This window comes from Oncorhynchus mykiss, chromosome 29 (assembly GCF_057628025.1).
Source record: "Oncorhynchus mykiss isolate SJ-2025 chromosome 29, ASM5762802v1, whole genome shotgun sequence".
In the NCBI taxonomy this organism is placed as follows: Eukaryota; Metazoa; Chordata; class Actinopteri; order Salmoniformes; family Salmonidae; genus Oncorhynchus; species Oncorhynchus mykiss.
Window position 1 is genome coordinate 43,924,600 of NC_143050.1, and position 13,161 is coordinate 43,937,760.

The following is a 13,161-nucleotide window of genomic DNA, read 5'->3' on the forward strand; positions in this document are numbered from 1 at the left end:
GACCGAATACAAACAGTGCAGCTATTCCCTCCGCAAGGCTATCAAACAAGCTAATCGTCAGTACAGAGACAAAGTAGAATCTCAATTCAACGGCTCAGACACAAGAGGCATGTGGCAGGGTCTACAGTCAATCACGGACTACAGGAAGAAATCCAGCCCAGTCACGGACCAGGATGTCCTGCTCCCAGGCAGACTAAATAACTTTTTTGCCCGCTTTGAGGACAATACAGTGCCACTGACACGGCCTGCAACGAAAACATGCGGTCTCTCCTTCACTGCAGCCGAGGTGAGTAAGACATTTAAACGTGTTAACCCTCGCAAGGCTGCAGGCCCAGACGGCATCCCCAGCCGCGCCCTCAGAGCATGCGCAGACCAGCTGGCCGGTGTGTTTACGGACATATTCAATCAATCCCTATACCAGTCTGCTGTTCCCACATGCTTCAAGAGGGCCACCATTGTTCCTGTTCCCAAGAAAGCTAAGGTAACTGAGCTAAATGACTACCGCCCCGTAGCACTCACTTCCGTCATCATGAAGTGCTTTGAGAGACTAGTCAAGGACCATATCACCTCCACCCTACCTGACACCCTAGACCCACTCCAATTTGCTTACCGCCCAAATAGGTCCACAGACGATGCAATCTCAACCACACTGCACACCGCCCTAACCCATCTGGACAAGAGGAATACCTATGTGAGAATGCTGTTCATTGACTACAGCTCGGCATTCAACACCATAGTACCCTCCAAGCTCGTCATCAAGCTCGAGACCCTGGGTCTCGACCCCGCCCTGTGCAACTGGGTACTGGACTTCCTGACGGGCCGCCCCCAGGTGGTGAGGGTAGGCAACAACATCTCCTCCCCGCTGATCCTCAACACTGGGGCCCCACAAGGGTGCGTTCTGAGCCCTCTCCTGTACTCCCTGTTCACCCACGACTGCGTGGCCACGCACGCCTCCAACTCAATCATCAAGTTTGCGGACGACACGACAGTGGTAGGCTTGATTACCAACAACGACGAGACGGCCTACAGGGAGGAGGTGAGGGCCCTCGGAGTGTGGTGTCAGGAAAATAACCTCACACTCAACGTCAACAAAACTAAGGAGATGATTGTGGACTTCAGGAAACAGCAGAGGGAACACCCCCCTATCCACATCGATGGAACAGTAGTGGAGAGGGTAGCAAGTTTTAAGTTCCTCGGCATACACATCACAGACAAACTGAATTGGTTAACACACACAGACAGCATTGTGAAGAAGGCGCAGCAGCGCCTCTTCAACCTCAGGAGGCTGAAGAAATTCGGCTTGTCACCAAAAGCACTCACAAACTTCTACAGATGCACAATCGAGAGCATCCTGGCGGGCTGTATCACCGCCTGGTACGGCAACTGCTCCGCCCTCAACCGTAAGGCTCTCCAGAGGGTGGTGAGGTCTGCACAACGCATCACCGGGGGCAAACTACCTGCCCTCCAGGACACCTACACCACCCGATGTCACAGGAAGGCCATAAAGATCATCAAGGACATCAACCACCCGAGCCACTGCCTGTTCACCCCGCTATCATCCAGAAGGCGAGGTCAGTACAGGTGCATCAAAGCTGGGACCGAGAGACTGAAAAACAGCTTCTATCTCAAGGCCATCAGACTGTTAAACAGCCACCACTAACATTGAGTGGCTGCTGCCAACACACTGACACTGACTCAACTCCAGCCACTTTAATAATGGGAATTGATGGGAAATGATGTAAATATATCACTAGCCACTTTAAACAATGCTACCTTATATAATGTTACTTACCCTACATTATTCATCTCATATGCATACGTATATACTGTACTCTATATCATCGACTGTATCCTTATGTAATACATGTATCACTAGCCACTTTAACTATGCCACTTTGTTTACATACTCATCTCATATGTATATACTGTACTCGATACCATCTACTGTATCTTGCCTATGCTGCTCTGTACCATCACTCATTCATATATCCTTATGTACATATTCTTTATCCCCTTACACTGTGTACAAGACAATAGTTTTGGAATTGTTAGTTAGATTACTTGTTGGTTATTACTGCATTGTCGGAACTAGAAGCACAAGCATTTCGCTACACTCGCATTAACATCTGCTAACCATGTGTATGTGACAAATAAAATTTGATTTGATTTGATTTAATATAGCCTATACCATCACAATAAATCCATTATTTGTTTTAGACCAGTCTAAAGAAATATGACATGAAGAAAATGTAGTCTATTGTCATAAGTTGTCCTTATGTTAGGTCCTGATCTGGCTATGCTATATGGCTGTGGGCTACACGTTAATTTAGTAGACAAGATTTTCTTAGAATTACATGGCATTATTTTATACTATTTAATAGTATGAAGAATACAATTGAACATAGCTGAATAGAATACAAAGGATATTTTCGCTAAATGATTTGAGGGAGTGAGCACATGTGGCATTTCTGTGTTGAGCAGTTAACAAAGAAACAGGTACTCCTGTTATGCTTCTTAGGGCTGTCACGGCTTTCTTCCTGGGAAGGAGAGGCGGACCAAAACGCAGCATGGTTATAGTTCATGGTTCTTTAATAAGAGACACTTAAGATGAACACAACTACAAAACAAGAACTGTGAAAACCCGAAACAGTCACGTGTAGCACTGACACAGGAAACAATCACCCACAAAATACCCAAAGAATATGGCTGCCTAAATATGGCTCCCAATCAGAGACAACGATAAACACCTGCCTCTGATTGAGAACCAATCCAGGCAACCATAGACTTACCTAGACACCTAAAAGAACACAGCCCCATAAATCTACAAAAACCCCTAGACAAGACAAAACACATAAATCCCCCATGTCACACCCTGGCCTAACCAAAATAATAAAGAAAACAAATATAACTAAGGCCAGGGCGTGACAAGGGCTGAGATCCCGCTAACGGGATCCATATGACAACAGCCAGTGAAAGTGCAGGGGGCCAAATTCAAAACAACAGAAATACCATAATTAAAATTCCTCAAGCATAGAAGTATGTCACACCTTTTTAAAGATACACTTCATGTTAATCCCACCACAGTGTCCGATTTCAAATAGGCTTTACGACGAAAGCAGCACTAACGATTATGTTAGGTCAGAGCCAAGTCACAGAAAAACACAGCCATTTTTTACAGCCAAAGAGAGGAGTCACAAAAATAAGAAATAGAGATAAAATTAATCACTAACCTTTGATGATCTTCATCAGATGACACTAGGACTTCATGTTACACAATACATGTATATTTTGTTCGATAAAGTTCATATTTATGTAAAAAAAATCTCAGTATACATTGACGCGTAATGTTCAGTAGTTCCAAAAACATGCAGTGATTTTGCAGAGAGCCACATCAATTTAAAAAAATACTCATAACAAATGTTGATGAAAATGCAAGTGTTATGCATGGTACTTTAGATACACTTCTCCTTAAAACCTTTTAGGGATAGGGGCAGCATTTTCACTTTGGAGGAATTGCGTGCCCATAGTGAACTGCCTCCTACTCTGTCCCAGATGCTAATATATGCATATTATTATTACTATTGGATAGAAAACACTCTGAAGTTTCTAAAACTGTTTGGATTATGTTTGTGAGTATAACAGAACTCATAGGGCAGGCAAACTTCCAAACATGAAGTGGAAATTCTGGGGCTGGTTGATTTTCAACTCATCGCCTATGAATGGGAAACGAGTAACCAACTAGTCATCGACAACTGTCTTGAGTTTGGCATTTGTGACAATGTCCTGGGACATCCCACAAACACGTCACCTTCTAACTACGAGTGTGTGGCCTGTGAGTGGTATAGAGCGAAATCGATTACATGTACGTTTTCGTGAGAGTCCCAGCTTTCCATAGAGGGGTTACAGTAGTTTTTAGCTCTAACCATTCAGTCTATACAGATGTTTTTGTTAGAAGTGTTAAAGCCCAACACTGCAAACGTATAGTTAGTACCAATGCTCCACGTTTTTTCAGACGTCCACCACACCAGCTCCTCGTTAGTATAGTGGTGGGTCCCAGCTTTCCATAGAGGGGTCACAGTAGTTTCTAGCTCTAACCATTTGTGACAATATCCTGGGACATCCCACAAACGCGTCACCTTCTAACTTACTCATTCTCAGAAGACTTTGGTGAATCCATTGTAGATGTCCAGTGTGTGAGGTGATTTACTTTGTGCAAGGCTTAAGTTGTTAAATGGGAAACGAGTAACCAACTAGTCATCGACAACTGTCTTGAGTTTGGCATTTGTGACAATGTCCTGGGACATCCCACAAACACGTCACCTTCTAACTACGAGTGTGTGGCCTGTGAGTGGTATAGAGCGAAATCGATTACATGTACGTTTTCGTGAGAGTCCCAGCTTTCCATAGAGGGGTTACAGTAGTTTTTAGCTCTAACCATTCAGTCTATACAGATGTTTTTGTTAGAAGTGTTTAAGCCCAACACTGCAAACGTATAGTTAGTACCTATGCTCCACGTTTTTTCAGACGTCCACCACACCAGCTCCTCGTTGGTATAGTGGTGAGTATCCCCGCCTGTCACGCGGGAGACCGGGGTTCAATTCCCCGACGGGGAGAAAGGACTGCTTTTTTTTTAGGGTGAACAATGTAGCTGAGCCCACTATGCGAAAAATATGCTTGGAGATAAAGCTTTATGATACGATTTCCAGCATTATCTCAGTATTCCAAGGCATTGGTTGTTCAGTGGTAGAATTCTAGCCTGCCATGCGGGAGGCCCGGGTTCGATTCCCGGCCAATGCAGGATGTTTTGAACATGTAATTTCGAGAAGTATGCAAACCCCTGAGGGAGAAATCTGTGCTCGATTGCCAGGCCAACAGAAATCTCAACTGACTCTTGAAAAATCTGACTTTGCTTTCATTTTCAGTTTGGACATTTACTCATTCTCAGAAGACTTTGGTGAATCCATTGTAGATGTCCAGTGTGTGAGGTGATTTACTTTGTGCAAGGCTTAAGTTGTTAAATGGGAAACGAGTAACCAACTAGTCATCGACAACTGTCTTGAGTTTGGCATTTGTGACAATGTCCTGGGACATCCCACAAACACGTCACCTTCTAACTACGAGTGTGTGGCCTGTGAGTGGTATAGAGCGAAATCGATTACATGTACGTTTTCGTGAGAGTCTCAGCTTTCCATAGAGGGGTCACAGTAGTTTCTAGCTCTAACCATTCAGTCTATACATATGTTTTTGTTAGAAGTGTTAAAGCCCAACACTGCAAACGTATAGTTAGTACCAATGCTCCACGTTTTTTCAAACGTCCACCACACCAGCTCCTCGTTGGTATAGTGGTGAGTATCCCCGCCTGTCACGCGGGAGACCGGGGTTCAATTCCCCGACGGGGAGAAAGGACTGCTTTTTTTTTAGGGTGAACAATGTAGCTGAGCCCACTATGCGAAAAATATGCTTGGAGATAAAGCTTTATGATACGATTTCCAGCATTATCTCAGTATTCCAAGGCATTGGTTGTTCAGTGGTAGAATTCTAGCCTGCCATGCGGGAGGCCCGGGTTCGATTCCCGGCCAATGCAGGATGTTTTGAACATGTAATTTCGAGAAGTATGCAAACCCCTGAGGGAGAAATCTGTGCTCGATTGCCAGGCCAACAGAAATCTCAACTGACTCTTGAAAAATCTGACTTTGCTTTCATTTTCAGTTTGGACATTTACTCATTCTCAGAAGACTTTGGTGAATCCATTGTAGATGTCCAGTGTGTGAGGTGATTTACTTTGTGCAAGGCTTAAGTTGTTAAATGGGAAACGAGTAACCAACTAGTCATCGACAACTGTCTTGAGTTTGGCATTTGTGACAATGTCCTGGGACATCCCACAAACACGTCACCTTCTAACTACGAGTGTGTGGCCTGTGAGTGGTATAGAGCGAAATCGATTACATGTACGTTTTCGTGAGAGTCTCAGCTTTCCATAGAGGGGTCACAGTAGTTTCTAGCTCTAACCATTCAGTCTATACATATGTTTTTGTTAGAAGTGTTAAAGCCCAACACTGCAAACGTATAGTTAGTACCAATGCTCCACGTTTTTTCAAACGTCCACCACACCAGCTCCTCGTTGGTATAGTGGTGAGTATCCCCGCCTGTCACGCGGGAGACCGGGGTTCAATTCCCCGACGGGGAGAAAGGACTGCTTTTTTTTTAGGGTGAACAATGTAGCTGAGCCCACTATGCGAAAAATATGCTTGGAGATAAAGCTTTATGATACGATTTCCAGCATTATCTCAGTATTCCAAGGCATTGGTTGTTCAGTGGTAGAATTCTAGCCTGCCATGCGGGAGGCCCGGGTTCGATTCCCGGCCAATGCAGGATGTTTTGAACATGTAATTTCGAGAAGTATGCAAACCCCTGAGGGAGAAATCTGTGCTCGATTGCCAGGCCAACAGAAATCTCAACTGACTCTTGAAAAATCTGACTTTGCTTTCATTTTCAGTTTGGACATTTACTCATTCTCAGAAGACTTTGGTGAATCCATTGTAGATGTCCAGTGTGTGAGGTGATTTACTTTGTGCAAGGCTTAAGTTGTTAAATGGGAAACGAGTAACCAACTAGTCATCGACAACTGTCTTGAGTTTGGCATTTGTGACAATGTCCTGGGACATCCCACAAACACGTCACCTTCTAACTACGAGTGTGTGGCCTGTGAGTGGTATAGAGCGAAATCGATTACATGTACGTTTTCGTGAGAGTCCCAGCTTTCCATAGAGGGGTTACAGTAGTTTCTAGCTCTAACCATTCAGTCTATACAGATGTTTTTGTTAGAAGTGTTAAAGCCCAACACTGCAAACGTATAGTTAGTACCAATGCTCCACGTTTTTTCAAACGTCCACCACACCAGCTCCTCGTTGGTATAGTGGTGAGTATCCCCGCCTGTCACGCGGGAGACCGGGGTTCAATTCCCCGACGGGGAGAAAGGACTGCTTTTTTTTTAGGGTGAACAATGTAGCTGAGCCCACTATGCGAAAAATATGCTTGGAGATAAAGCTTTATGATACGATTTCCAGCATTATCTCAGTATTCCAAGGCATTGGTTGTTCAGTGGTAGAATTCTAGCCTGCCATGCGGGAGGCCCGGGTTCGATTCCCGGCCAATGCAGGATGTTTTGAACATGTAATTTCGAGAAGTATGCAAACCCCTGAGGGAGAAATCTGTGCTCGATTGCCAGGCCAACAGAAATCTCAACTGACTCTTGAAAAATCTGACTTTGCTTTCATTTTCAGTTTGGACATTTACTCATTCTCAGAAGACTTTGGTGAATCCATTGTAGATGTCCAGTGTGTGAGGTGATTTACTTTGTGCAAGGCTTAAGTTGTTAAATGGGAAACGAGTAACCAACTAGTCATCGACAACTGTCTTGAGTTTGGCATTTGTGACAATGTCCTGGGACATCCCACAAACACGTCACCTTCTAACTACGAGTGTGTGGCCTGTGAGTGGTATAGAGCGAAATCGATTACATGTACGTTTTCGTGAGAGTCTCAGCTTTCCATAGAGGGGTCACAGTAGTTTCTAGCTCTAACCATTCAGTCTATACATATGTTTTTGTTAGAAGTGTTAAAGCCCAACACTGCAAACGTATAGTTAGTACCAATGCTCCACGTTTTTTCAAACGTCCACCACACCAGCTCCTCGTTGGTATAGTGGTGAGTATCCCCGCCTGTCACGCGGGAGACCGGGGTTCAATTCCCCGACGGGGAGAAAGGACTGCTTTTTTTTTAGGGTGAACAATGTAGCTGAGCCCACTATGCGAAAAATATGCTTGGAGATAAAGCTTTATGATACGATTTCCAGCATTATCTCAGTATTCCAAGGCATTGGTTGTTCAGTGGTAGAATTCTAGCCTGCCATGCGGGAGGCCCGGGTTCGATTCCCGGCCAATGCAGGATGTTTTGAACATGTAATTTCGAGAAGTATGCAAACCCCTGAGGGAGAAATCTGTGCTCGATTGCCAGGCCAACAGAAATCTCAACTGACTCTTGAAAAATCTGACTTTGCTTTCATTTTCAGTTTGGACATTTACTCATTCTCAGAAGACTTTGGTGAATCCATTGTAGATGTCCAGTGTGTGAGGTGATTTACTTTGTGCAAGGCTTAAGTTGTTAAATGGGAAACGAGTAACCAACTAGTCATCGACAACTGTCTTGAGTTTGGCATTTGTGACAATGTCCTGGGACATCCCACAAACACGTCACCTTCTAACTACGAGTGTGTGGCCTGTGAGTGGTATAGAGCGAAATCGATTACATGTACGTTTTCGTGAGAGTCTCAGCTTTCCATAGAGGGGTCACAGTAGTTTCTAGCTCTAACCATTCAGTCTATACATATGTTTTTGTTAGAAGTGTTAAAGCCCAACACTGCAAACGTATAGTTAGTACCAATGCTCCACGTTTTTTCAAACGTCCACCACACCAGCTCCTCGTTGGTATAGTGGTGAGTATCCCCGCCTGTCACGCGGGAGACCGGGGTTCAATTCCCCGACGGGGAGAAAGGACTGCTTTTTTTTTAGGGTGAACAATGTAGCTGAGCCCACTATGCGAAAAATATGCTTGGAGATAAAGCTTTATGATACGATTTCCAGCATTATCTCAGTATTCCAAGGCATTGGTTGTTCAGTGGTAGAATTCTAGCCTGCCATGCGGGAGGCCCGGGTTCGATTCCCGGCCAATGCAGGATGTTTTGAACATGTAATTTCGAGAAGTATGCAAACCCCTGAGGGAGAAATCTGTGCTCGATTGCCAGGCCAACAGAAATCTCAACTGACTCTTGAAAAATCTGACTTTGCTTTCATTTTCAGTTTGGACATTTACTCATTCTCAGAAGACTTTGGTGAATCCATTGTAGATGTCCAGTGTGTGAGGTGATTTACTTTGTGCAAGGCTTAAGTTGTTAAATGGGAAACGAGTAACCAACTAGTCATCGACAACTGTCTTGAGTTTGGCATTTGTGACAATGTCCTGGGACATCCCACAAACACGTCACCTTCTAACTACGAGTGTGTGGCCTGTGAGTGGTATAGAGCGAAATCGATTACATGTACGTTTTCGTGAGAGTCCCAGCTTTCCATAGAGGGGTTACAGTAGTTTCTAGCTCTAACCATTCAGTCTATACAGATGTTTTTGTTAGAAGTGTTAAAGCCCAACACTGCAAACGTATAGTTAGTACCAATGCTCCACGTTTTTTCAGACGTCCACCACACCAGCTCCTCGTTGGTATAGTGGTGAGTATCCCCGCCTGTCACGCGGGAGACCGGGGTTCAATTCCCCGACGGGGAGAAAGGACTGCTTTTTTTTAGGGTGAACAATGTAGCTGAGCCCACTATGCGAAAAATATGCTTGGAGATAAAGCTTTATGATACGATTTCCAGCATTATCTCAGTATTCCAAGGCATTGGTTGTTCAGTGGTAGAATTCTAGCCTGCCATGCGGGAGGCCCGGGTTCGATTCCCGGCCAATGCAGGATGTTTTGAACATGTAATTTCGAGAAGTATGCAAACCCCTGAGGGAGAAATCTGTGCTCGATTGCCAGGCCAACAGAAATCTCAACTGACTCTTGAAAAATCTGACTTTGCTTTCATTTTCAGTTTGGACATTTACTCATTCTCAGAAGACTTTGGTGAATCCATTGTAGATGTCCAGTGTGTGAGGTGATTTACTTTGTGCAAGGCTTAAGTTGTTAAATGGGAAACGAGTAACCAACTAGTCATCGACAACTGTCTTGAGTTTGGCATTTGTGACAATGTCCTGGGACATCCCACAAACACGTCACCTTCTAACTACGAGTGTGTGGCCTGTGAGTGGTATAGAGCGAAATCGATTACATGTACGTTTTCGTGAGAGTCCCAGCTTTCCATAGAGGGGTTACAGTAGTTTTTAGCTCTAACCATTCAGTCTATACAGATGTTTTTGTTAGAAGTGTTTAAGCCCAACACTGCAAACGTATAGTTAGTACCTATGCTCCACGTTTTTTCAGACGTCCACCACACCAGCTCCTCGTTGGTATAGTGGTGAGTATCCCAGCCTGTCACGCGGGAGACCGGGGTTCAATTCCCCGACGGGGAGAAAGGACTGCTTTTTTTTTAGGGTGAACAATGTAGCTGAGCCCACTATGCGAAAAATATGCTTGGAGATAAAGCTTTATGATACGATTTCCAGCATTATCTCAGTATTCCAAGGCATTGGTTGTTCAGTGGTAGAATTCTAGCCTGCCATGCGGGAGGCCCGGGTTCGATTCCCGGCCAATGCAGGATGTTTTGAACATGTAATTTCGAGAAGTATGCAAACCCCTGAGGGAGAAATCTGTGCTCGATTGCCAGGCCAACAGAAATCTCAACTGACTCTTGAAAAATCTGACTTTGCTTTCATTTTCAGTTTGGACATTTACTCATTCTCAGAAGACTTTGGTGAATCCATTGTAGATGTCCAGTGTGTGAGGTGATTTACTTTGTGCAAGGCTTAAGTTGTTAAATGGGAAACGAGTAACCAACTAGTCATCGACAACTGTCTTGAGTTTGGCATTTGTGACAATGTCCTGGGACATCCCACAAACACGTCACCTTCTAACTACGAGTGTGTGGCCTGTGAGTGGTATAGAGCGAAATCGATTACATGTACGTTTTCGTGAGAGTCTCAGCTTTCCATAGAGGGGTCACAGTAGTTTCTAGCTCTAACCATTCAGTCTATACATATGTTTTTGTTAGAAGTGTTAAAGCCCAACACTGCAAACGTATAGTTAGTACCAATGCTCCACGTTTTTTCAAACGTCCACCACACCAGCTCCTCGTTGGTATAGTGGTGAGTATCCCCGCCTGTCACGCGGGAGACCGGGGTTCAATTCCCCGACGGGGAGAAAGGACTGCTTTTTTTTTAGGGTGAACAATGTAGCTGAGCCCACTATGCGAAAAATATGCTTGGAGATAAAGCTTTATGATACGATTTCCAGCATTATCTCAGTATTCCAAGGCATTGGTTGTTCAGTGGTAGAATTCTAGCCTGCCATGCGGGAGGCCCGGGTTCGATTCCCGGCCAATGCAGGATGTTTTGAACATGTAATTTCGAGAAGTATGCAAACCCCTGAGGGAGAAATCTGTGCTCGATTGCCAGGCCAACAGAAATCTCAACTGACTCTTGAAAAATCTGACTTTGCTTTCATTTTCAGTTTGGACATTTACTCATTCTCAGAAGACTTTGGTGAATCCATTGTAGATGTCCAGTGTGTGAGGTGATTTACTTTGTGCAAGGCTTAAGTTGTTAAATGGGAAACGAGTAACCAACTAGTCATCGACAACTGTCTTGAGTTTGGCATTTGTGACAATGTCCTGGGACATCCCACAAACACGTCACCTTCTAACTACGAGTGTGTGGCCTGTGAGTGGTATAGAGCGAAATCGATTACATGTACGTTTTCGTGAGAGTCCCAGCTTTCCATAGAGGGGTTACAGTAGTTTCTAGCTCTAACCATTCAGTCTATACAGATGTTTTTGTTAGAAGTGTTAAAGCCCAACACTGCAAACGTATAGTTAGTACCAATGCTCCACGTTTTTTCAGACGTCCACCACACCAGCTCCTCGTTGGTATAGTGGTGAGTATCCCCGCCTGTCACGCGGGAGACCGGGGTTCAATTCCCCGACGGGGAGAAAGGACTGCTTTTTTTTAGGGTGAACAATGTAGCTGAGCCCACTATGCGAAAAATATGCTTGGAGATAAAGCTTTATGATACGATTTCCAGCATTATCTCAGTATTCCAAGGCATTGGTTGTTCAGTGGTAGAATTCTAGCCTGCCATGCGGGAGGCCCGGGTTCGATTCCCGGCCAATGCAGGATGTTTTGAACATGTAATTTCGAGAAGTATGCAAACCCCTGAGGGAGAAATCTGTGCTCGATTGCCAGGCCAACAGAAATCTCAACTGACTCTTGAAAAATCTGACTTTGCTTTCATTTTCAGTTTGGACATTTACTCATTCTCAGAAGACTTTGGTGAATCCATTGTAGATGTCCAGTGTGTGAGGTGATTTACTTTGTGCAAGGCTTAAGTTGTTAAATGGGAAACGAGTAACCAACTAGTCATCGACAACTGTCTTGAGTTTGGCATTTGTGACAATGTCCTGGGACATCCCACAAACACGTCACCTTCTAACTACGAGTGTGTGGCCTGTGAGTGGTATAGAGCGAAATCGATTACATGTACGTTTTCGTGAGAGTCCCAGCTTTCCATAGAGGGGTTACAGTAGTTTTTAGCTCTAACCATTCAGTCTATACAGATGTTTTTGTTAGAAGTGTTTAAGCCCAACACTGCAAACGTATAGTTAGTACCTATGCTCCACGTTTTTTCAGACGTCCACCACACCAGCTCCTCGTTGGTATAGTGGTGAGTATCCCAGCCTGTCACGCGGGAGACCGGGGTTCAATTCCCCGACGGGGAGAAAGGACTGCTTTTTTTTTAGGGTGAACAATGTAGCTGAGCCCACTATGCGAAAAATATGCTTGGAGATAAAGCTTTATGATACGATTTCCAGCATTATCTCAGTATTCCAAGGCATTGGTTGTTCAGTGGTAGAATTCTAGCCTGCCATGCGGGAGGCCCGGGTTCGATTCCCGGCCAATGCAGGATGTTTTGAACATGTAATTTCGAGAAGTATGCAAACCCCTGAGGGAGAAATCTGTGCTCGATTGCCAGGCCAACAGAAATCTCAACTGACTCTTGAAAAATCTGACTTTGCTTTCATTTTCAGTTTGGACATTTACTCATTCTCAGAAGACTTTGGTGAATCCATTGTAGATGTCCAGTGTGTGAGGTGATTTACTTTGTGCAAGGCTTAAGTTGTTAAATGGGAAACGAGTAACCAACTAGTCATCGACAACTGTCTTGAGTTTGGCATTTGTGACAATGTCCTGGGACATCCCACAAACACGTCACCTTCTAACTACGAGTGTGTGGCCTGTGAGTGGTATAGAGCGAAATCGATTACATGTACGTTTTCGTGAGAGTCTCAGCTTTCCATAGAGGGGTCACAGTAGTTTCTAGCTCTAACCATTCAGTCTATACATATGTTTTTGTTAGAAGTGTTAAAGCCCAACACTGCAAACGTATAGTTAGTACCAA

At 44.4% G+C, this 13,161-nt stretch overlaps 9 non-coding genes across 9 annotated transcripts; all 9 read left to right on the top strand.

Moving 5' to 3' along the window:
• The first annotated feature begins 4,541 nt into the window (after window positions 1-4,541).
• On the top strand, window positions 4,542-4,613 carry trnad-guc (transfer RNA aspartic acid (anticodon GUC)). The gene has a single exon. It is a non-coding gene; the product is annotated as a tRNA-Asp (tRNA).
• Window positions 4,614-5,328: 715 nt separating this feature from the next.
• Window positions 5,329-5,400, top strand: trnad-guc (transfer RNA aspartic acid (anticodon GUC)). The gene has a single exon. It is a non-coding gene; the product is annotated as a tRNA-Asp (tRNA).
• Window positions 5,401-6,115: 715 nt separating this feature from the next.
• On the top strand, window positions 6,116-6,187 carry trnad-guc (transfer RNA aspartic acid (anticodon GUC)). Its single transcript has one exon. It is a non-coding gene; the product is annotated as a tRNA-Asp (tRNA).
• A 715-nt stretch (window positions 6,188-6,902) lies between these two features.
• Window positions 6,903-6,974, top strand: trnad-guc (transfer RNA aspartic acid (anticodon GUC)). The gene has a single exon. It is a non-coding gene; the product is annotated as a tRNA-Asp (tRNA).
• Window positions 6,975-7,689: 715 nt separating this feature from the next.
• On the top strand, window positions 7,690-7,761 carry trnad-guc (transfer RNA aspartic acid (anticodon GUC)). The gene has a single exon. It is a non-coding gene; the product is annotated as a tRNA-Asp (tRNA).
• A 715-nt stretch (window positions 7,762-8,476) lies between these two features.
• On the top strand, window positions 8,477-8,548 carry trnad-guc (transfer RNA aspartic acid (anticodon GUC)). The gene has a single exon. It is a non-coding gene; the product is annotated as a tRNA-Asp (tRNA).
• Window positions 8,549-9,263: 715 nt separating this feature from the next.
• Window positions 9,264-9,335, top strand: trnad-guc (transfer RNA aspartic acid (anticodon GUC)). The gene has a single exon. It is a non-coding gene; the product is annotated as a tRNA-Asp (tRNA).
• A 1,501-nt stretch (window positions 9,336-10,836) lies between these two features.
• trnad-guc (transfer RNA aspartic acid (anticodon GUC)) lies at window positions 10,837-10,908 on the top strand. Its single transcript has one exon. It is a non-coding gene; the product is annotated as a tRNA-Asp (tRNA).
• Window positions 10,909-11,623: 715 nt separating this feature from the next.
• On the top strand, window positions 11,624-11,695 carry trnad-guc (transfer RNA aspartic acid (anticodon GUC)). Its single transcript has one exon. It is a non-coding gene; the product is annotated as a tRNA-Asp (tRNA).
• The last annotated feature ends 1,466 nt before the right edge of the window (window positions 11,696-13,161 follow it).